At 45.8% G+C, this 21,900-nt stretch overlaps 1 protein-coding gene and 1 pseudogene across 1 annotated transcript in view; one reads left to right on the top strand and one right to left on the bottom strand.

Annotated features, from left to right (window-relative positions):
* LOC126199366 (teneurin-m) overlaps positions 1-21,900 on the bottom strand; it is a 358,266-nt gene that overhangs the window by 187,167 nt on the left and 149,199 nt on the right. The window lies entirely within an intron of this gene.
* On the top strand, positions 11,632-11,749 carry LOC126199765 (5S ribosomal RNA; annotated as a pseudogene).

Consider the following 21,900-nt stretch of genomic DNA (forward strand, 5'->3'; position numbering starts at 1 on the left):
GGAAATTCGATTGAGGCTTTTCAAATGGTTCAAATGGCTCTGAACACTATGGGACTTAACATCTGAGGTCATCATTTTTTCAGCGTTACTGTGTACCCAAAATAAGAGAAGCTGATTACTTGATTACTGTGTACCCAAAATAAGAGAAGCTGATTACTTGATAACGTTTCCAAATTCGCCGTCCGATGTACCACTCGTATGATGCATTATTTTCATCACTTACTTCCGCAGAACTTGAATTGATAGGCCGAATAAAAACTTGGCCACCGGAAATTTACGTCCTCCGGATGGTTATTATTTCTCATAAGAGATATAGTCTAACAAAATCATTAGGAAAGTTGGCAGCCGGTTTTCCGGTGCGCCGGTTAAATTGGGAATGATTCGACTTTAATTATCAGAAATGCCTGCGCCCACTCGGCCGGGGCCTCTTTCGCCTTAACCTCCCTGTTACCACTCTAGTGAGAGGGGGCGGGGTACGGGGGAGTTAGGAGATGGGAGGGGAGAGGGTGCCGCCGTCGGAAACTTGGCCGCTCCAAGTCGGCCGCTCCTCGGCAGTAATTAATGCAGGCCCGCCCGCTCGAGGGCCCTGAGTTGCCGTCGCCGCCGCCCCCGGGGGCGGAGTGGGGCGGAACGGAGGCGGCACTCTAGCGCGCGGCGGGCGTCTTCTACAAGAGGAGGCGGCGGCGGCGGCAATAGAGGCGGCCGCGAAGCCTCTGGCCGCTGATCGCAGGTAAACTCTTCACTTCTTGCTGAAGCCTAGAAACCGTGGCGCAATATGTGACAGAGATGTAAGGGGCGGGGGTAGGGGGGGGGGGTAGGGAATTGAATAACTCATAACTCTTTAAATTTATAATTCAGACATAAAGTTAGGCAGGAAGAATGCAAATCAATAGGAGTACTGCATAATTGCTGTATTGGTCACTAAGTAAGAAGCCACCAGCTGATGTTTCAGTGACTTTATTTGACGCGTTCTGGGTCGAACACATCCACGGACTGTCATGAACATTTCGGGGATCATATATACAGGGTGTTACAAAAAGGTACAGCCAAACTTTCAGGAAACATTCCTCACACACAAAGAAAGAAAATATGTTACGTGGACACGTGTCCGGAAACGCTTACTTTCCATGTTAGAGCTCATTTTATTACTTCTCTTCAAATCACATTAATCATGGAATGGAAACACACAGCAACAGAAAAGAACGTACCAGGGTGACTTCAAACACTTTGTTACAGGAAATGTTCAAAATTTCCTCCATTAGCGAGGATACATGCATCCACCCTCCGTCGCATGGAATCCCTGATGCGGTGATGCAGCCCTGGAGAATGGCATATTGTATCACAGCCGTCCACAATACGAGCACGAAGAGTTGCGTAGACAAGAGCTTTCAAATGCCCCCATAAATGAAAGTCAAGAGAGTTGAGGTCAGGAGAGCGTGGAGGCCATGGAATTGGTCCGACTCTACCAATCCATCGGTCACCGAATCTGTTGTTGAGAAGCGTACGAACACTTCGACTGAACTGTGCAGGAGCTCCATCGTGCATGAACCACATGTTGTGTCGTACTTGTAAAGGCACATGTTCTAGCAGCACAGGTAGAGTATCCCGTATGAAATCATGATAACGTGCTCCATTGAGCGTAGGTGGAAGAACATGGCCCAATCAAGACAGCACCAACAGTGCCTGCCCAAACGTTCAAAGAAAATCTGTGTTGATGACGTGATTGCACAACTGCGTGCGGATTCTCGTCAGCCCACACATGTTGATTGTGAAAATTTACAATTTGATCACGTTGGAATGAAGCTTCGTCCGTTAAGAGAACATTTGCACTGAAATGAGGATTGACACATTGTTGGATGAATCATTCGCAGAAGTGTACCCGTGGAGGCCAATCAGCTGCTGATAGTGCCTGCACACGCTGTACATGGTACGGAAACAACTGGTTCTCCCGTAGCACTCTCCATACAGTGACGTGGTCAACGTTACCTTGTACAGCAGCAACTTCTCTGACGCTGACATTAGGGTTATTGTCAACTGCACGAAGAATTGCCTCGTCCGTTGCAGGTGTCCTCGTCGTTCTAGGTCTTCCCCAGTCGCGAGTCATAGGCTGGAATGTTCCGTGCTCCCTAGGACGCCGATCAATTGCTTCGAACGTCTTCCTGTCGGGACACCTTCGTTCTGGAAATCTGTCTCGATACAAACGTACCGCGCCACGGCTATTGCCGCGTGCTAATCCATACATCAAATGGGCATCTGCTAACCTCGCATTTGTAAACATTGCACTGACTGCAAAACCACGTTCGTGATGAACACTAACCTGTTGATGCTACGTACTGATGTGCTTGATGCTAGTACTGTAGAGCAAAGAGTCGCATGTCAACACAAGCACCGAAGTCAACATTACCTTCCTTCAATTGGGCCAACTGGCGGTGAATCGAGGAAGTACAGTACATACTGACGAAACTAAAATGAGCTCTAACATTGTTTCAGGAATGTTTCCTGAAAGTTTGGCCGTACCTTTTTGTAACACCCTGTATACAGTATGTAACAAACAGAGCTGTCATTGGAGACCTAGCTCTGTGAACACACTGGTGGCCATTAAAACTGAATCCATGAAGGCAGCTTGAAACGAACGTCAGATTCGCCTGAAGTACACTCTGTGGTTGGATATGCAAATGATCAGCTTTTCAGCGGGAGGTGGGAGTAACGCTGTCTACACGGGTTGGACAAAAATATGGAAGCTCGCGAGAAATGCACGCTTGAACGTTCAGTGCAGATGATAGTCAAGTGTGCAGATAGCGCTACTGTATTTGACCACAAGAGGCACCTTTGCGATGTCAACAGTTAGCGAGTGTCAGTCATGGTCAGGACAGTGTTCTAGGTAATTGTGAGTGCATCATGTCGAAGTCCCGCCCATCACAACACGGCTGAGAGTGTGTGTTGAATGATCGTTACGGACGGTCGCTAAAGAGGATTGTGACAAAAGTAAGAGGACGACATAGCTGCAGAAGTCAATGCAGACCTGAATGTCGCACTCAAGCACCCAATCAGCACCAAAACAACACGAAGGGGGCTCATCATGCAAGGAACTGCAGGGCGGGTCGGAATTCCAAGACCATTCATCAGCGATGCAACGCTCGTAACGGGGAAACGTGTTGCGAAGCAATGAAACCTGGTCTACGGAGCAATGGTAGAAAGGAATTTGGTCGGATGTGTCTGGTTTCACACTGTTTTCAACTTCTGTGCGAGTTTAAGTCCCAAGAGTGAAAATTGGCGGGAGTTCGGTACAGATTTGGGTAGTCATATAGATGTATTCCATGGTTAATCTGCAAAGTCGCATTTCTTTCAAGGATTATGTGGTGACTTTGGCAGATCAGGTCCATACTGTGGCACAATGTTTCTTCCCGAAATGGGATGCTTTATTTCACAACGACAGGTCCCCTGTTCATATAGATCGCATCGTCCACGGCCTGTTTATTGAGCACGAGGATGAACTGTCGCCTCTCCCGATGCCACTACAGTGACCAGATCTCAATATTGTTGTGCGTCTGTGGACTGGAGAGAAGGATGCGTGATCTCTACCAACTCTCCCATTCTTACCTGAACTTATCACTGTTTTGCAGGAAAAATGATATAATACTCACTTGAAAACCACAAATAACCCTTATTCATCTTTCCCGAGGTATCTGCAAGCTACTTTGAATGCCAACGGGTTTCCTACACCGTATTAAGCATGATAATGCTTTCTGATTTCGCTACTTCCATATTTTTGTCCGACCATTTTAGATTCTGTATACAAGGAAAGACTACGCAAAAGGTTTCCGACTCATAAGTCGTGTTTGGGTGTTGGTTGTTTTCGAGAAGATCTATTATGCCTTGTGCAAGTGGAAGAAACTGCCACCAGCACGAGTTGGATCTTGAAAGCGGCGGGATCGTGCCTCTGTCGAACCCCTCTTTATGATGATGATGATCATCATCATCTACGTTCATGGATTACATTCGATGAAACTGTTCTGGTTTCAGCTTCTTGGTTCCATCGCTTCCTGGGTCGATTCACGTCCCTTACCCCTATACTGCAAACCCTTTTTAGGATGTCTGCCTTGTAGCTTTCTGTTTACGTGTTCCTTCCACTTCTTCCTATATGCGTCGATATTTTCTGTTACTGCAGATATTTAAGGCTCACTTCTGATATCTATTTTCTAGTTTATATCCTTTAACTGATCTGAGGAATTTCATTTCTGACGACACTGTTCGATTAATGACTTCCTTGTTTGTGTCCAAGGCTCAGATACGTAAAGAAGCAATGGAACAGCTAGCGTTTTATAGAATTTCAGTTGCGTTTCTTTAGTTGTTTTTGTTTACTCATCTTTTTATTGTTCCACGTAACTGCTGCTCTCGTCTGTCGGGATACCACGACTGTTATACGAATGTGGAATCGATGGGCTTAGGAGAGCCACACTAAACACCGTACTAGACCGCAACCGACCCAAGCGAGCAGCATCACAGATGTGTAGGAAGAAAACGCAGTACGGGAGCGAGGCATGTACGACTGTCAGATATTGTACGACAGGTAGAGTTCAGAGATAAATTTGAGGATCTATGTTGAAGTTCTGAGTGTGATACAGTGTAGAAGGGTGTGAGAGGATAGGGAAAATGTTTTGGTACAGCTGCAGCAGCGCTCCAAGTTTAAAAATTGAGATATGGTTGTTGCTATAGAGTTTATAGGCACAGGTTATGGATTGTATTCAACTGTTTAGAGACAGTTATAGAATTTTGAGAATCAGGAATCACAAGCGATACTGGAATAGGTGAATGAGAATCTGAAAGACAAACGACACTAGTACAGATGAATGAGATATGGAGTCTACTGTTGGTATTCTGTTGGATGGTTCGAAGGTGACTTCGGGAGCATTAAGAAGAGAAGATGCGTATCTGCGCTAGTTTACTGTCGGGGATTAGTCCGAATAATTGTGATGATTAGTTGAATAGGCCGAGCGGTAGAACGATGAGAAATTGCTTGGTAGAAGTCAGAGAGTCGGAAATAGTGTGTTGGTTTCGGGAAGGACAATGGATACACCACGAGGTGAATTAGGTGAGGTGTAACCAGGAGTTTGGGGTTTCTGGATTGTACAGTATTGGGTTAGGAAAGAGACGACGCCAGGTGGAACGAATTTTGGGGCATTTTGGGCAAGGAAAGCACTGTTTAACTGAAGAAAGAAAAAATTCCGAGTGTTGAAATTTGGTTGCGTCCCATTCCACCTAGCCATTTTCGTATGTCGTGCTACGCTCGCAATTTCCCCCCCCCCCCCCCCCAATCCCCAAAATTCTGCAGTCAGAACAACCTGAAGCTCAGATGTTGATTACGAAAATATTATCAAATATTCTGCAACCTTATTGAGTATGTCATCGCGGTTTTCCTATTTTCATTACTTGTACTTGAGGTAGAGCTCCAAAGCACGTTTATCCTGCTCGCGTCGACTTTATCATCTGCTGTTACCTGGCTAACTCAGGGATGGTTTCAGTGCATTAAGTTTTCATCAGCCGAGCGGTCAGGGGCGCTGCAGTCATGGACTGTGCGGCTGGTCCCAGCGGAGGTTCGAATCCTCCCTCGGGCATGGGTGTGTGTGTGTTTGTCCTTAGCATAATTTAGGTTAAGTAGTGTGTAAGCTTAGGGACTGATGACCTTAGCAGTTAAGTCCCATAAGATTTCACACACATTTGGACATTTGAAGTTTTCATCCTTAAAAATGAACTCTTCGCTGCCGGGGCTAGTGTTGTACAGCATCAGTACAACTAGCTCATCATTTTGTCAACACTGCAGATGGAATTTCATGCAGAATGCTCAGTATGGATGTGGGTTCGTCGATCATTCGCCTCCCTGGACGGTGAGTAGTCGACAGGGGGCCCCACACACGTGGCGTGACAGCCTTATATTTACCGCCATTCTTCTTCTTTTTTTTTTAACTGCGTGGTTTCGGCTGCCTGAACACTAATGACGCAACTGGTTTTTAATGGCGAATAACTGCCATGATTATGCGAACGCGATAAACATGTGCGGCCACAGCAGAGTGTGGGTTACGGATAAAGGCTGACGTTTACGACCCGTACGCTATTAGCGAGAATTAATGGTCTGTAGCGGACAACATGGTATGTATTTCCCCCCAGTAAACACGGAAATTTAGCCCTTGAAAATCATCTGCTCTTATATTTTGGTACCGGAAGGATCGCGCGCTCGCGCAACTGCGAACTTTCTATAGCGTTGTAAATCGTGTTATAACACAGCTTGCAAGCGTGACGATTGCCATTTCCTAATTAATTCGGTGGCTAATGCTCCTGCGAGTTTTACAAAATGGTGTTTGACCTCGCTGTTATTGCTAATCACGAAAGCGATTAGAGGCTATTGCTCGCGTTTCCACAAGTGCGATAACGATCTGGTCGAATTTCACTCTCTACCGCTACATTATCTGGGTGCTCGTCGTATCTACACATCTTTACTCGTTTATGCGTGTACACTACTTCACTGCAGTAGTTTCGGACAGAATGAAGTAGTTTTGCGCATCTTCGGTGCTACTTTCCTTTTCCAAGTCAGGCAAGAGCCAATAACTTTTGAAATTACTGTACTGTTTATTATAATTAATACCTAAAAATGCCGCGGGTGAATGTGTAACAGAAGAAAAACTTTCCAGTAAACACCAGTCAAAAATCGTGCTGTTTGCGAGATAATTGCTAATGCATGGTTACAAGCTGTCACTGGTTTCATGAATAGCACTGTCCTATTATAATACAAATGTACAGCGTGTCCGTAAAAGATGTCCAAGCTACGAATTTTAGTAGTATCAACTGTAAGTGTTATAGAATATTAGTTCAAGTTCACAACTGAAGAGTAACTCCAACAGTTTTAGTAAGCGCATTCGCGAGTACTACACTACTGGCCATTAAAATTGCTACACCAAGAAGAAATGCAGATGATAAATGGGTAGTCATTGGACAAATATATTATACTAGAACTGACATGCGGTTACATTTTCACGCAACTTGGGTGCATAGATCCTGAGAAATCAGTACCCAGAACAACCATCTCTGGCCTTTATAACGGCCTTGGTACGCCTGGGCATTCAGTCAAACAGAGCTTGGATGGCGTGTACAGGTACAGCTGCCTATGCAGCTTCAACACGAGACCACAGTTCATCAAGAGTAGTGACTGGCGTGTTGTGACGAGCCAGTTGCTCGGCCACCATTGACTAGACTTTTTCAATTGGTGAGAGATCTGGAGAATCTGCTGGCCAGGGCAGCAGTCGAACATTTTCTGTATCCAGAAAGGACCGTACAGGACGTATAACATGCGGTCGTGCATTATCCTGCTGAAATGTAGGGTTTCGCAGGGATCGAATGAAGGGTAATGCCATGGGTCGTAACACGTCTGAAGTGTAATGTCCACTGATCAAAGTGCCGTCAATGCGAACAAGAGGTAACCGAGACGCGTAACCAATGGCACCCCATACCATCACGCCGGGTAATACGCCAGTATGGCGATGACGAATACACGCTTCCGATGTGCGTTCATCGCGATGTCGCCAAACACGGATGCGACCATCATGACGCTACAGACAGAACCTGGGTTCATCCGAAAAAATGACCTTTTGCCATTCGTGCACCCAGGTTCGTCGTTGAGTACACCACCGCAGGCGCTCCTGTCTGTGATGCAGCATCAAGGGTAACCGCAGTCATGGTCTCCGAGCTGATAGTCCATGCTGCTGCAAACGTTGTCGAACTGTTCGTGCAGATGGTTGTTGTCTTGCAAACGTTCCCATCTGTTGACTCAGGATTCGAGACGTGGCTGCACGATCCGTTACAGGCAGGCGGATAAGATACCTGTCATCTCGACTGCTAGTGATACGAGGCCGTTGGGATCCAGCACGGCGTTCCGCATTACCCTCCTGAACCCACCGATTCCATATTCTGCTAACAGTCATTGGATCTCGACCAACGCGAGCAGCAATGTCGCGATACGATAAACCGCAATCGCGATAGGCTACAATCCGACCTTTATCAAAGTCGGAAACAAGATCGTGATGGTACGCATTTTACATGAGGCATCACAACAACGTTTCACCAGGCAACGCCGGTCAACTGCTGTTCGTGTATGAGAAATCTGTTGGAAACTTTCCTCATGTCAGCACGTTGTAGGTGTGGCCACCGGCGCCAACCTTGTGTGAATGCTCTGAAAAGCTAATCATTTGCATATCACAACATCTTCTTCCTGTCAGTTAAATTTCGCGTCTGTAGCACGTCATCTTCGTGGGGTAGCAATTTTAATGAACAGTAGTGTACTTTGTTTTCCCGCTTGTAGCGCCACACGCGCAAAATGGCGACTCCTGAGAGTAAAGAGCTTTGCGTCCGGGAGTTTGTAGAGAGTGAATCTGTAATTTTTCCATCAACATCAATACTCTTGCCAGTTAACCTGACGGCGTGAGGCGGAGTATACTTCTGGTACCACTAACTTATCCCCCTTTCCCTGTGCCACTTGCGAATGGCGCGTGGGAAGAATAATTGTGGCTACGCCTCTTGCATTAACTCTAATTTCTCGCATTTTCTCGTCGTGGTCATTTTGCGAGATGTAAGTGGCAGGAAGAAATATGTTGTCCTACTCTTCCCGAAAAGTACTTTCTCGAAATTTTAATAGTAAACCCCTCTGCGATGCACAACGCCTTTTATGTAGCGTCTGCCACTGGAGTTTGTTGAACGTTCTCGCGCCCACTAAACGATCCCGTGACAAAACGTGCCACTCAAACTTTGGATATTCTCTCTCTCTTTTATCAGTCCTACGCGGTAAGGCAGTGTTTCATGTATTTCGTTTAGAGTTCAGTTGTGATCCTCCGTGTTGCAAAGATATCCGCGGATGGTACAGACAGTCCGAAACAACGGACTGTGTGTGTAAAGGAATAAGTACAGCACGGCCAAAAATGTCTGAAGAAGATATTGACCGTGCTAGAGCGCCTTCCCTCCTAATTCTGAGACTTCTTTTCGAACAGCAAGTCTTGAACTTCAGTTGCCAAAGATGACAGTGTGGAATGTTAATGTTTACGCATACGTCCATTCATACCGCTTGCAAAAAAAAAAAAAAAAAGGTTCAAATGGCTCTGAGCACTATGGGACTTAACTTCTGAGGTCATCAGTCCCCTAGAACTTAGAACTGCTTAAACCTAACTAACCTAAGGACATTACACACATCCATGCCCGAGGCAGGATTCGAACCTGAGACCGTAGCGGTTGCGCGGTTCCAGACTGAAGCGCCTAGAACCGCTCGGCCACTCCGGCCGGCATACCGCTTGCAGTCGGTAGATGCTTTGAACTCAGATCACTATAGTATACGTTATAACTTTGCAAGCGAAATGTTGCAGCGGTAAAATGAGCTTTTTAATCTTGTAGTGTTAAGAAATGAGGAAACGTTTCGTCTAAGTGCGAAGGTAAATACCCGTAATGTTCGTGTCCGCAGGTCAGCACATTCTCATGAACGTTTACACTATCAAAGGGATTCCCCAAAATTCAAAATTAAACCGTTTCTGCGCTGGTTTTTTTCCCCCTGGAGCTACAAAAACAGGGGTAGCTTATGTGTATATGTTACAAGAATGGCTCATTCCCCAATTACAAGGTGAACCTGAAAACTTTGTTTGGCAGCAAGATGGAGCCCCTTCCCATTGGAATCTCTTAATACCAGAGTGCAGAACGTCGAAGACACCGACCGTTGTATTGGTCGTAATGGTCAGTACGACAGAGTTCTTTTCCGCTGGCCTTCACGTTCACTTGGCCTCGTGCCATGCGATTTTTTTCCCCTTTAGGGCTTTATAAAACGTCGTGTCTACATTCCCCCACTGCCTAATTATTTGCCAGAGTTATGACATACAATTTAGGAGGCCTCTGCTTTCATTTCTACGCACTTTTTAAGCAAAGTGCTGGCAGAAATGGATTTTAGTTTGTATGTGTGGCATATAACTAAAGTCGCAAGCATTGAACAGGTGGGAATATATATATATATAACGAGATTAGTTTACCTTCAATTTGGTGCATGATGTTTTATAGCCCAAACGGTGTAAATTAAACTGTTAAAACCGGGACGTTCTTTTATGGACACCAAGTGCTTGAAATGTAAATTTTTCGATGAAGTCCATACCACATTCGGCTCAAATATCATCTGTTGTGGACTGTTAAGGCAGCCAGTCCACAGTGAAGTAGCCGAAAGGGCACGCGTCAACTCACGCCGTCTGGCGTTAAGTTTGGAACAGGATTCGTAATGAATGTGATAAAGAAAAGAACGTAGCTACTAGAACACTTAACTTTTATATCGTCCTTTGGTATACAGCATTCTTGATGATACAAGTGAGACTATCTGGAGATACATGCCGGCCGTGGTGGTCATGCGGTTCTAGGCGCTCAGTCCGGAACCGCGCGACTGCTACGGTCGCAGGTTCGAATCCTGCCTCGGGCATGGATGTGTGTGATGTCCTTAGGTTAGTTAGGTTTAAGTAGTTCTAAGTTCTAGGGGACTGATGACCACAGATGTTAAGTCCCATAGTGCTCAGAGCCATTTGAACCATTTGGAGATACATGCAATGGTACAAATGGCGCCTTGCTAGGTCGTAGCCATTAACTTAGCTGAAGGCTATTCTAACTGTCTCTCGGCAAATGAGAGAAAGGCTTCGATCAGTGTAGTCGCTAGCAACGTCGTCGTACAACTGGGGCGAGTGCTAGTCAGTCTCTCGAGACCTGCCGTGTGGTGGCGCTCGGTCTGCGATCCTGACAGTGGCGACACGCGGGTCCGACATGTACTAATGGACCGCGGCCGATTTAAGCTACCACCTAGCAAGTGTGGTGTCTGGCGGTGACACCACATCATCTACTCCACCGTTTCGTATCCTACGTGGTCGCCAGTGTATGATAACTTCATCGCTGATCCTTAACACTTTAATCTTTCTCCTGTTTACCCTCAAAAAGCGAGCTCAGTAGACTTAATTCCATCCTCGAGGTCCTGTGATTTTTCCTCACTTTACACAGAGGGCAGTAATATCATCAGCGACTCTTATCATTGCTGTCCTTTCACGCTGAATTTTAATTGCATTGTAGTAGCACATTGGGCAAAACATTAATTGCTTACCTGTTTGTAGTACCCGTACGCGTTTCAGTGGTTTACGTCATCATCTTTAGAGGGAGGATTAGATATTACATTCTTAATATCAACACAAACACAAATGTCTTTGCAAAGTCGCAGGCCACGCCACGAACAAGTGGTGTTTCGTTTCTGAGGTAAAGTGGATAAAAAATATGCTGTTTGTTGTATGAGCTCTGCACTGTACGTGAGGTTCTACACTAAGAATGTAACCAAGCAATTATCCACCAGTAGATTATTGCGTGAGCCATCGAATGCATAACGGAGCAATCAATAAGTGACCTACAAAGAAAAGTGTCTAATCTGTAAGGTGCAGTCAAATGAAAACGAGACAGACTGAAAAAAGAAATGAACTGTTTGTTATTAAAAAAAATAATCGTCATACCTGTCAATACATGTATCCCACTGTGAGACAAGACAGCCCATGCCTCCACTGAAAAAATTTGTTGCAGCCTAAGGAACCATGAACCAACGGCCTTGCCACAGTGGTAACACCGGTTCCCATCAGATCACCGAAGTTAAGCGCTGTCGGGCTCGGCTTGCACTTGGATGGGTGACCATCCGGTCTGCCAAGCGCTGTTTGCAAGCGGGGTGCACTCAACTCTTGTGAGGCAAACTGAGCAGCTATTGGATTAAGAAGTAGCGCCTCCGATCTTGTAAATTGACATTGCCAGGGAGAGCGGTGTGCTGACCACATGCCCCTCCATATCCGATCCAGCGACGCCTGTCGGCTGAGGATGACACGGCGGTCGGTCGGTGCCGTAGGGCCTTCCAAGGCATGTTAGGACGGAGTTTTGTTTATTTTAGTTTAAGGTTCAAAATGGTTCGAATGGCTCTGAGCACTATGGGACTTAACTTCTAAGGTCATCAGTCACCTAGAACTTAGAACTACTGAAACCTAACTAACCTAAGGACATCACAAACATCCATTCCCGAGGCAGGATTCGAACCTGCGACCATAGCGGTCGTGTGCTTCCAAACTGTAGCGCCTCGAGCCGCTCGGTCACCCCGACCGGCTTAGTTTAAGGAACCATGATAGTACCTAGATGTGCAACTCTTCGTCCGAAGCAAATCAATGATCACAAATGTCTTTTCTCATGACTCCAAAAATATGGAAGTCGCATGGGGAGAAATCGGGACTGTATGGAAGATATGGAATGGCTTCCCAACGAAACTTCTGCAGCGTTGTCGAAACAACCTTGTTAACATATGGGCCCACCCAGGCTGTTTAGACTACGCTGCAGGTAAGAAAATACCTTGCTTTCGAGAAAGGGTCATATGACAAATACGTACAGGGTCAGCGGTCTGAGTTCTCTTCTATCAGTCGAACGTCAGTCAGGTTCTCCGTATTGAATAGGCGAAAACAATTATAAAATATCGAGTAGGTGATTTTAGCATTAAGCCCTTTTGTCCTGCAAAACATCTGCAATGCATCAAAAATATAGAACATACATTTACGTGGTATGCTTTATGAGGTACACGATTCAAGATAGCCACATTTGGGTATTATAAGGACAGTCAATTGAGAATGGGACAGGAGAGAATAAGTAATTAAATTGTTTATTATTTCGAAAGTAATCGCCATAACTGTTAATGCATGTGCCCCACTGTGAGAGAAGGCTCTTAAATGCCTTCAGGTAAAAAAGTTTGCAAATCGATAGTCACAAAAGTCTTTCTTCAAGGCTCCCGAACTATGGAAATCGCATGGGGAGAGATAGGGACTTCTTCGAGATGTGTAACGGCTTCCCAGTGAGACTTCTGCTGCATATTCGAAAAAATATGGTCAACATGTGGGCCTGCTCACATACTGCAGAAGTTTCACTTCACCCTCGATGAAGTCCCTATCTCTCCCCATGCGATTTCCATATTTTTAGAGTCCTGAAGAAAGACGTTCTTGGCCATCGATTTGCTTCAGATGAAGTGGTGAATGTCTGAGTACAATCATGTACATCAGACACCAACATTTTTTCATGAAGTCACTGCCCATCTTGTCTCAGTTAAATAATAAACAATTATGGCGATTATTATTGAAATGATAAACAGTTTAGCTACTTTTTTTGTTTTCATTTGACTGCCCCTTATACACACATCAAAAAATGTTCTGCATCACACCGGTTCCCAGAAATGAGATAGACGTTGACTATGGATATTGTATCACAGACACAGTCCTTTTGATTGTTCAGAGATGTCACTAAACGCGCCCAAAGATGTAAACAACCATGCATGAGCAGGGCCTATTAGACAGAGGGGACCCGACAGCCAATCAGTTCCAGTCATTCCATTATGACATGGCTCGTGTTGTCTGTAGTTCAACCATGCCTAGACGGTCAACACCGCGGTTCGATCGCGTCCGCATTGTTACTTTGTGCCAGGAAGGCCTCCCAACAAGGGAAGTGTCCAGGCGTCTCGGAGTGAACTAAATCGATGTTGTTCGGACATGGAAGAGATACAACAGACAGGAACTGTCGATGACATGCCTCGCTCAGGCCGCCCAAGGGCTACTACTACAGTGGATGACCGCTACCTACGGATTATGGCTCGGAAGAGACCTGACAGCAACGCCACCGAGTTGAATTATGCTTTTCGTGCGGCCACAGGACGTCGTGTTACGATTCAAACTGTGCGTAATAGGCTGCATGATGCGCAGCTTCACTCCCGACGTCCATGGCGAGGTCCATCTTTGCAACCACGAAACCATGCAGCGCGGTACAGATTGGCCCAACGACATGCCGAATGGACCGCTCAGGATTGGCATCACGTTCTCTTCACGACGCGTTTCGCATATGCCTTCAACCAGACAACGTCGGAGATGTGTTTGGAGGCAACCCGGCCAGGCTGAACGCCTTAGACACACTGACCCGCGAGTGCAGCAAGGTGAAGGTTCCCTGCTGTTTTGGGGTGGCATTATGTGGGGCCGACGTACGCTGCTGGTGGTCATGGAAAGCGCCGTAACGGCTGTACGATACGTGAATGCCATCCTCCGACCGATAGTGCAACCATATTGGCAGCGTACTGGTGAGGCATTCATCTTCATGAACGACAATTCATGCCCCCGTCGTGCACAAGTTGTGAATGACTTCCTTCAGGATAACGACATCGCTCGACTATAGTGGCCAGCATATTCTGCAGTCATGAACCCTATCGAACATGCCTGGGATAGATTTGAAAGGGCTGTTTATGGACGACGTGACCCACGAACCACTTTGAGGTATCTATGCCGAATCGCCGTTGAGGAGTGAACCATCAATGCCTTGATGAAGTTGTTGATATTATGCCACGACGAATACAGGCATGAATCAATACAAGAGGACGTGCTACTGGGTATTAGAGGTACCGGTGTGTACAGCAATCTGGACTACCACCTCTGAACGTCTCTCTGTATGGTGGTATAACATGCAATGTGTGGTTTTCATGAGCAATAAAAAGGGCGGAAATGATGTCTATGTTGATTTCTGTTTCAATTTTCTGTACAGCTTCTGTAACCCTCGGAACCGAGGTGATGCGAAACTTTTTTGATATGTGTAAATTCCCTGAATAACATTCGTGCTATATTGCATCTGATAAAAAAACTCGAGCATTCGAAGAACTGCAACGTCCTTATCTTCGACAATGAATACGGTGCGAATATTTAAAAGCTCGAATTTCAATCGAAAATACCGCTGTTTCACCACCGAGATTGTTCTGTATGTCCCGTCACAGCTATTACCTAGAAGTCACGTGTTATTTTTGAACACACAGTCTATTCTGTGCTCGACGTTCTCGGTTCGGAAAAGCTGGTAACTGGACTGTTGTAGCTGGTGGGAGAATCTACCGCAGGGTCGAGGTGAGTGGCCCGCTCGGCAGCAAGGGGCAGAAGGCAGGAGTGGGGGTGGGGTGACGGTGACGGTAGGGGGCCGAGCGCGACCGCGAACAGCTGACGGCGACAGCACGGCCCGCCTGTCCTGCCCCATGAATAAGTCATGGCGGCCGGCAGTCGCCGATAATTGTGACCAGCGCGCTGGGAAGCGGCGCGTGGAAGCCGGTCGGACCGCCAGCTAGCTGCTGCCTGCTCCAGAGAGCTCCTGCACCTGCAGTACGGTGGTCTAAACCACAGTCGCGACACTCCGTCTTGTTTTCGTTACCCACAGCGATAGCAGCGCCCCAAGCGGCCAGTATGCGACACTTCTGAACACGATATCGGATGGGTGCGAATACTAACGTTTATATTGATGTGTAACATAGTTTTTACAATAGGGAGTCTGTATAGTGCAATAAAGATCGACAATTTCTAAAAAGTGACACCGCGTTTGTCGTTTTCTAATGCTCTAAGGACCCTGGGAGGTACGAAACAGTACATTACAGGACAGTTTGTTTACAATTCTCTTGGAACATACAGATATTTACTGAATAGTGTCGTTTTCCTATAATAACAAAAAATTGCTATTAAATACCAGAAGACGTATATCTACCCAACAAAGCGGAGTTTTGCATCCTACACTATCAGCCAGCTTAGTGAATGTAGGAAACCCATATGGAATGTAATATCTACATTATGTAACGCACCAGACAAATTACCTTTTCTGTGGCTTAAGAATAGACTACACAGCTGTGATAATATGTCTTCAGACGTAATAAAACTTTTTCCGAGCACAGAAGAAACAAATTCCCCACTTGGTGCTAAAACTGATCCACAAACGGCAAGTGAAATGTAAAAATGGGCGAATCATTAGACTCCTTAAAAGTTGTAAGTAGTCAAGGAAAGTGCCTGTGGTAATAACGTCAAACAACAACAGAAATATATGCTTCTCATAAATGAAATACGTGTTTATATTCTCTTGTTTTCTGTGGAGTAAGATGCAAATACGCACATATTCGAAAGTATTTCTTCATGAATAAGTTGTAGCTTACGTCATTGAATCAGTGTGATTCAGTTGTTTTACATGTATTTCATGATATGTCATGTATCTTGGTAATTTACTAACGCATCTGACGCAAGAATATAACAACTATTTCGTTAAGCCGGCCGGAGTGGCCCAGCGGTTCTAGGCGCTACAGTCTGGAAACGCACGACCGCTACGGTCGCAGGTTCGAATTCTGCCTCGGGCATGGATGTGTGTGATGTCCTTAGGTTAGTTAGGTTTAAGTAGTTCTAAGTTATAGGGGACTGATGACCTCAGTAGTTAAGTCCCATAGTGCTCAGAGCCATTTTTATTTCGTTAATTAAGTAGGAAATAATTAAAAACAAACATTAAGCTTACGAAGCATATAAATTCTGCTTTCTTACCGCTTTGAGCGCTAACGTAGCTACCGCTGTCAGACGGTAACAACTTTCCCACCAGAGAACCTCGTGACTGGCACGAAACGACTTCTATGCTACTGGCATATATGGGTGGGTGTCTGTTCTTTCAGCCATATCCGAAAGAACGAACACCACATGTATATATACGACGGTTGGAACTTAAATAGTGGCAGCTATTTATTCACAACCGATACAAAAGAGTTACATGTTTGCACCTTTTACTGTCCTTCAAAGTAGTCACCAGCGTTGTGTAGAACCCGTTGCCAGCGATGTGGAAGGCTTCGTATACCGAAAGCAGAGCCTGTTCTGTTGATGGTGCGAATGGAGCGGTCTAAAGTTATGGTGATTCTCGTGTACGACTACGATGGTGTTATCCTAACACATTACGTTTCTCCACGGCAGACCGTCAAGACTTTTGGACAGTGTCTCCAGCATGCCTGTCGATCACGTCAGGTCGTTCTTCTCAGTTCTGAGCGCACAGTGAGCACTTAAAGATACCGAGAGCAGTAGTGTCTCCCGCGAAGTACGAGGGCCTGGTGAGAAATTTCGCCTGAAGCTATGCAGCCAACATTACTAACTGTCGTGCGTTTTCTTCAAGACAATTGTCAGCCACATTCTGAAGGGGTAAGGAAGATGCTGCTGCATCGTTTTCAATTGGAAATGTTTGATTACCCACAATACAGCCCGTAATTGTCTCCTTCTGAGTTTCATCTCTGCTCACATGAACCGCTGGCTATGAAGACAACATTTTGGCACAGACAACGAGCTGTAGGCCAGCGTAGAGAATTGGCGGAAAGCACTGGCGGCTGCCTTCTATAACGAGGGTATTGGTACAACGCTGCGGCGAACGTCTAAGTCGGATAGGCGACTATGGAGATAAGTAGCTGGAAGTTGTAGCTAACTGTTGCAAATAAAACAGTTTTGATTTTCACTGTGGTTTCCATTTCTCGACCTATCGTTCCTCACTTTCCAAATAGCCCTCGTAAATAAAATAACCTTTTTAAGACTCCATATATTTATTCTTCATTTATACATATTTACATCTCAGCATAGTCACCCTGATGATAAACACATATCTGTCAACGATAGAGCACTTAGTTAATGCTGTCGCTGTAGAATATTTGTCATCGTTGACGGAGCCACAGCCTCACCTCGCCTTGCACAGCTTCATCACTATCAAAGCGAAGTCCTCGAAGGGGATCTTCAAGTTTTGGAAACAGTTGAAAATCGGTTGGGGCCTAGTCGGGACTGTATGGAGGATGATCGATGAGAATGAATCCAAACCTTCGAATTGTTACAGATTACGCAGCGCTCGTGTGTGGTCTGGCATTGTCATGCTGGAGGAAGGGGTAATCTGTGTGTGGACGAACGCTTCGAGTTAGAAACTCGATTACAGCACGCTGTTTCTCACGCACCGACATCGTTACTTTACACGCCGCAATGTTACACGCAACAATTGGGGACCGTCTAGCCGCAGATGGCTGCAAATATGTAGATATGAAGAATAAAGATTTAGAATGTTAATAACATTTGTTTCGTTTTTTAAATAGCTTTAGGAGACTTCACATAAAAGATGGGAGGCACTACTTTTCAGCACGTCCTTGTATATTCATACAAACAGGTTATTTTTATACCTGTGCTATCCAAAAGTGTCGGTGGTCCGCTAGTCAAGATATTCGTCAAAATTCCAGTGAGCTTCTTTATAAAGATGCTAAATATTAACAATACTTAGCAAAATAGAGCAGCTTCATGTTGAAGAATATGTATTATGTTAAGTAAGTGAAAATGGTGACTGGTGACAAACGCAAACCAATCTTTCTTCAGCGGTTTGACGTAAGAGGGCAGACTTTGGATGCCAGTATATACATATATATTCGTTCAATTGTTGGAATCAGTGCTCGAATTTAGCTGTAAATAAGACAGATCGTAAGTGTCGACTCCGCTTTGCACAGTGCGTAATGACGGAAACTCGGCTATGTGCCCTCCGTCGCGTTGCTTTGCCGTTGGTTACAAACATTAAGACGGCACAGATAAAGACGTGGTTGTTCCGAAGGTTTAAGCTCATAAAGGAGATGGGCTGCGCCATCCATTTTGTTTTGGTTTCTCTAGGGGAGTGTTACGGTACTGTGGCACAGTGATTTCAGTGTGTACCACGAATGCAGACACGTACCTGCAAACTAACAAAAAATTAATTACGTAATTTTTTTTGAAGTGAAAATTGAAATTTTATGACCGTCCCGCGTAATTGTCGGCGTGGACGAAGTCTTGTGGCAGATTGCGCAGACGGGCGATTCTCATTGTCGGGGGGGTTCAGTACGCATCTGGGTCATTCAGGAATTGGCCGCGGCGCTCCGATTGAAAACTACCCGCTCGCCAGTCATTTCGCTAACGGCGCCTACCGCGCGCCCAGCTTACGCCCGGCCGAGGGCAAATAGTTGCCCGCGCGCTGCACACATAACGCCGCACCGTTAAGCCCGCGGCGGGCCAAAGTCGATTCGCGTCATTAAGCGGCGGCGGCGGCTGTGGCGGTGGCGGCTGCCGCATTACCGCCCGTATACGGGCCGGGCATTAAGGTCTGTTTTACTGCGCGGTATTCCAGACGGCAATTCGTCTGCTTTACGAGGGACATAATAGAGCGAGCCGCACGAGAGGCGCGCGCGTCCGTTTATAAAGCGAAAAACGCACGGCCGCGAGCGCGGGCGTTGCCCCGGGTGGGCCCGAATGGCAGCGGTGTGCGCCAGTCGGGCCGCCGGCTCTTTTATCCCGAGAGGGCTGCGGCTCGATCCGGAGAGCGCTCTTTTCCATGCAGCCGAGCGTAGGACGGCTGCCGATTGAGGAATTATGACGACGAGAGGGGTGTGGGGCAAGGGTGAAAGTGGGGCCGAGACTGACATGTCTGCTATTGATGTCCGCGTGCCGGGCAGTGCATCTGTGGTCATTTTCTGTTTCGCGGTTACTGCACCTGCGTGTGCAATGAACGTGGGAGACCATATGTTCTGTAATACCACACAGACTTTGATCATTATTGCAGAAAATTTGAAGGTAAATAGATATTATTCTGTCACTTTCAAGATAATTCAAATAATAAACGAAGACCTGGATAAAGTATAAGATATCAGACTAAGACTGAAGTCCATATTACTCAGCCACACATTAAGTTAATGATCTAGATGTCCGCCCCCGGTAGCTGAGAATGTAATTCCTAAGGGCCTGGGTTCGATTCACAGCTGGGTCGGAGATTTTCTCCGCTCAGGCACTGGATGTTGTGTTGTCCTAATCATCATCATTTCATCCGCATCGACGCGCAAGTCGCCGAAGTGGCGTCAAATCGAAAGACTTGCACCAGGCGAGCGGTCTACCCGACGGGAGGCCCCCGTCACACGACATTATCAATGATCTAGATAACTTAGTTTACGAATAATCACTAGTATTAGGCTCGTGCATAAGTCCGTATTCCGGTAGCTTTGGTTTTGTTTATCGATTGCCATTTTTTATTAGTAATTCACTGTCAGGAAACAAAAGAAAAATTCGAAGTAGGAATTAAAATCCATGGAGAAGAAATAAAAACTTTGGAGGTTCGCCTATGACATTGTAATTCTGTCAGAGACAGCAAAGGACCTGGAAGAGCAGCTGAACGGAATGGACAGTGTCTTGAAAGGAGGATATAAGATGAACATCAACAAACAAAATGAGGATAATGGAATGTAGTCGAATTAAGTCGGGTGATGCTGCGGGAATTAGATTAGGAAATTAGACGCTTAAAGTAGTAAAAGAGTTTTACTATTTGGGGAGCAAAATAAGTGATGATGATCGACGTAGAGAGGATGTAAGCCGGCCGATGTGGCCGAGCGGTTCTAGGCGCTTCAGTCTGGAACCGCGCTACCGCTACGGTCGCAGGTTCGAATCCTGCTTCGGGCATGGATGTGTGTGATGTCCTTAGGTTAGTTAGGTTTAAGTAGTTCTAAGTTCTAGGGGACTAATGACCTCCGATGTTAAGTCCCATAGTGCTCAGAGCCATTTGAACCATTTGAGAGAGGATGTAAAATGTAGACTGGCAATGGCAAGGAAAGCGTTTCTGAAGAAATTTGTTAACATCGAGTATAGATTTAAGTGTCAGGAAGTCGTTTCTGAAAGTATTTTTATGGAGTGTAGCCTTGTATGGAAGTGAAAAACGGACGATGAATAGTTTAGACAAGAAGAGAATAGAAGCTTTCGAAATGTGGTGTTACAGAAGAATGCTGAAGATTAGATGGGTACATCACATAACTAATGAGGAGGTATTGAACAGAATTGGAGAGAAGAGGAGTTTGTGGCACAACTTGACTAGAAGAAGGGATCGGTTGGTAGGGCATATTCATAGACATCAAGGGATCACAAATTTAGTATTGGAGTGCAGTGTGGAGGATAAAAATCGTAGAGGGAGACCAAGGGATGAATACACTAAACGGATTCAGAAGGATGTAGGTTGCAGTACGTACTGGGAGATGAAGAAGCTGCACAGGATAGAGTAGCATGGAGAGCTGCGTCAGCCCAGTCTGGACTGAAGACCACAACAACAACAACAATTCACGGTCGGTAATTGAGTTTGCATATTGACACTTTGTCATTTGGACATAGTGAGAGGAGCTGTTGACGCTAGAATATGGAATGCTAACTGGAAAAAGCGGAACATTTCCGATATATTCTTCTTTTGGAGTTCAATAACGATAAGAGAGAGGACAGCAGCGGAGGCAACCAGAAACATTTGCATCGTGTGGGGGATAGCGCCATTGGACGGAACACTGCAAGAAAATGTGTTTTTTTTTCGTTTTAAGGAGGATCATTTTCGCATTAGTAACGCTTCACGTTCAGGAAGACCTTTGCGGTTTGACGAAGATCGTTTATACGCATTAATCCACAATGACCCACGTCAGTGTAACGAGGACTAGGAAATGTGATGAACTGTGATAATTCCACCATCGCGCGACATTTGCTTGCAATTGGGAAGGTTCCGAAATATGGATATTGGTACGCATGCTCTAAGCCAAAATTACAGATATCAGTGGGTGCCCATATGTGTACATCTGCTTGCTCGTCATCAACGGGCCCTTGAACAACAGCGACCATTCACGTCCTGTATCATTACTGGTGACGAGAAATGGTGTCTTTACGCCAACATAAGGAAAAGAAAAGGACGGTTGAGCCCAAACAAAGCAGCAACTTTCCGTGCAAAGATCTGCGCGCTCGCACAAAAGACAACGCCATGCTTCTGGTGGAACAGCGACTGTGTGGTGTACTACGAAAGTGCTTCCTCGAGGTGTAACCATCACCGCTAACATTTATTGTCAACAGAAGTGTTGCAAACGTAGTCCAATAACAACGTCCAATAATACTGCGTGAAGTGATACTACTCCACGATAACGCCCGCCCTCATTCTGCTAGACTGACAAAAAACACTACTCAGAAGTTGGGTTGGGAA

The sequence above is a fragment of the Schistocerca nitens genome, chromosome 8, assembly GCF_023898315.1.
Source record: "Schistocerca nitens isolate TAMUIC-IGC-003100 chromosome 8, iqSchNite1.1, whole genome shotgun sequence".
Classification (NCBI taxonomy): Eukaryota; Metazoa; Arthropoda; class Insecta; order Orthoptera; family Acrididae; genus Schistocerca; species Schistocerca nitens.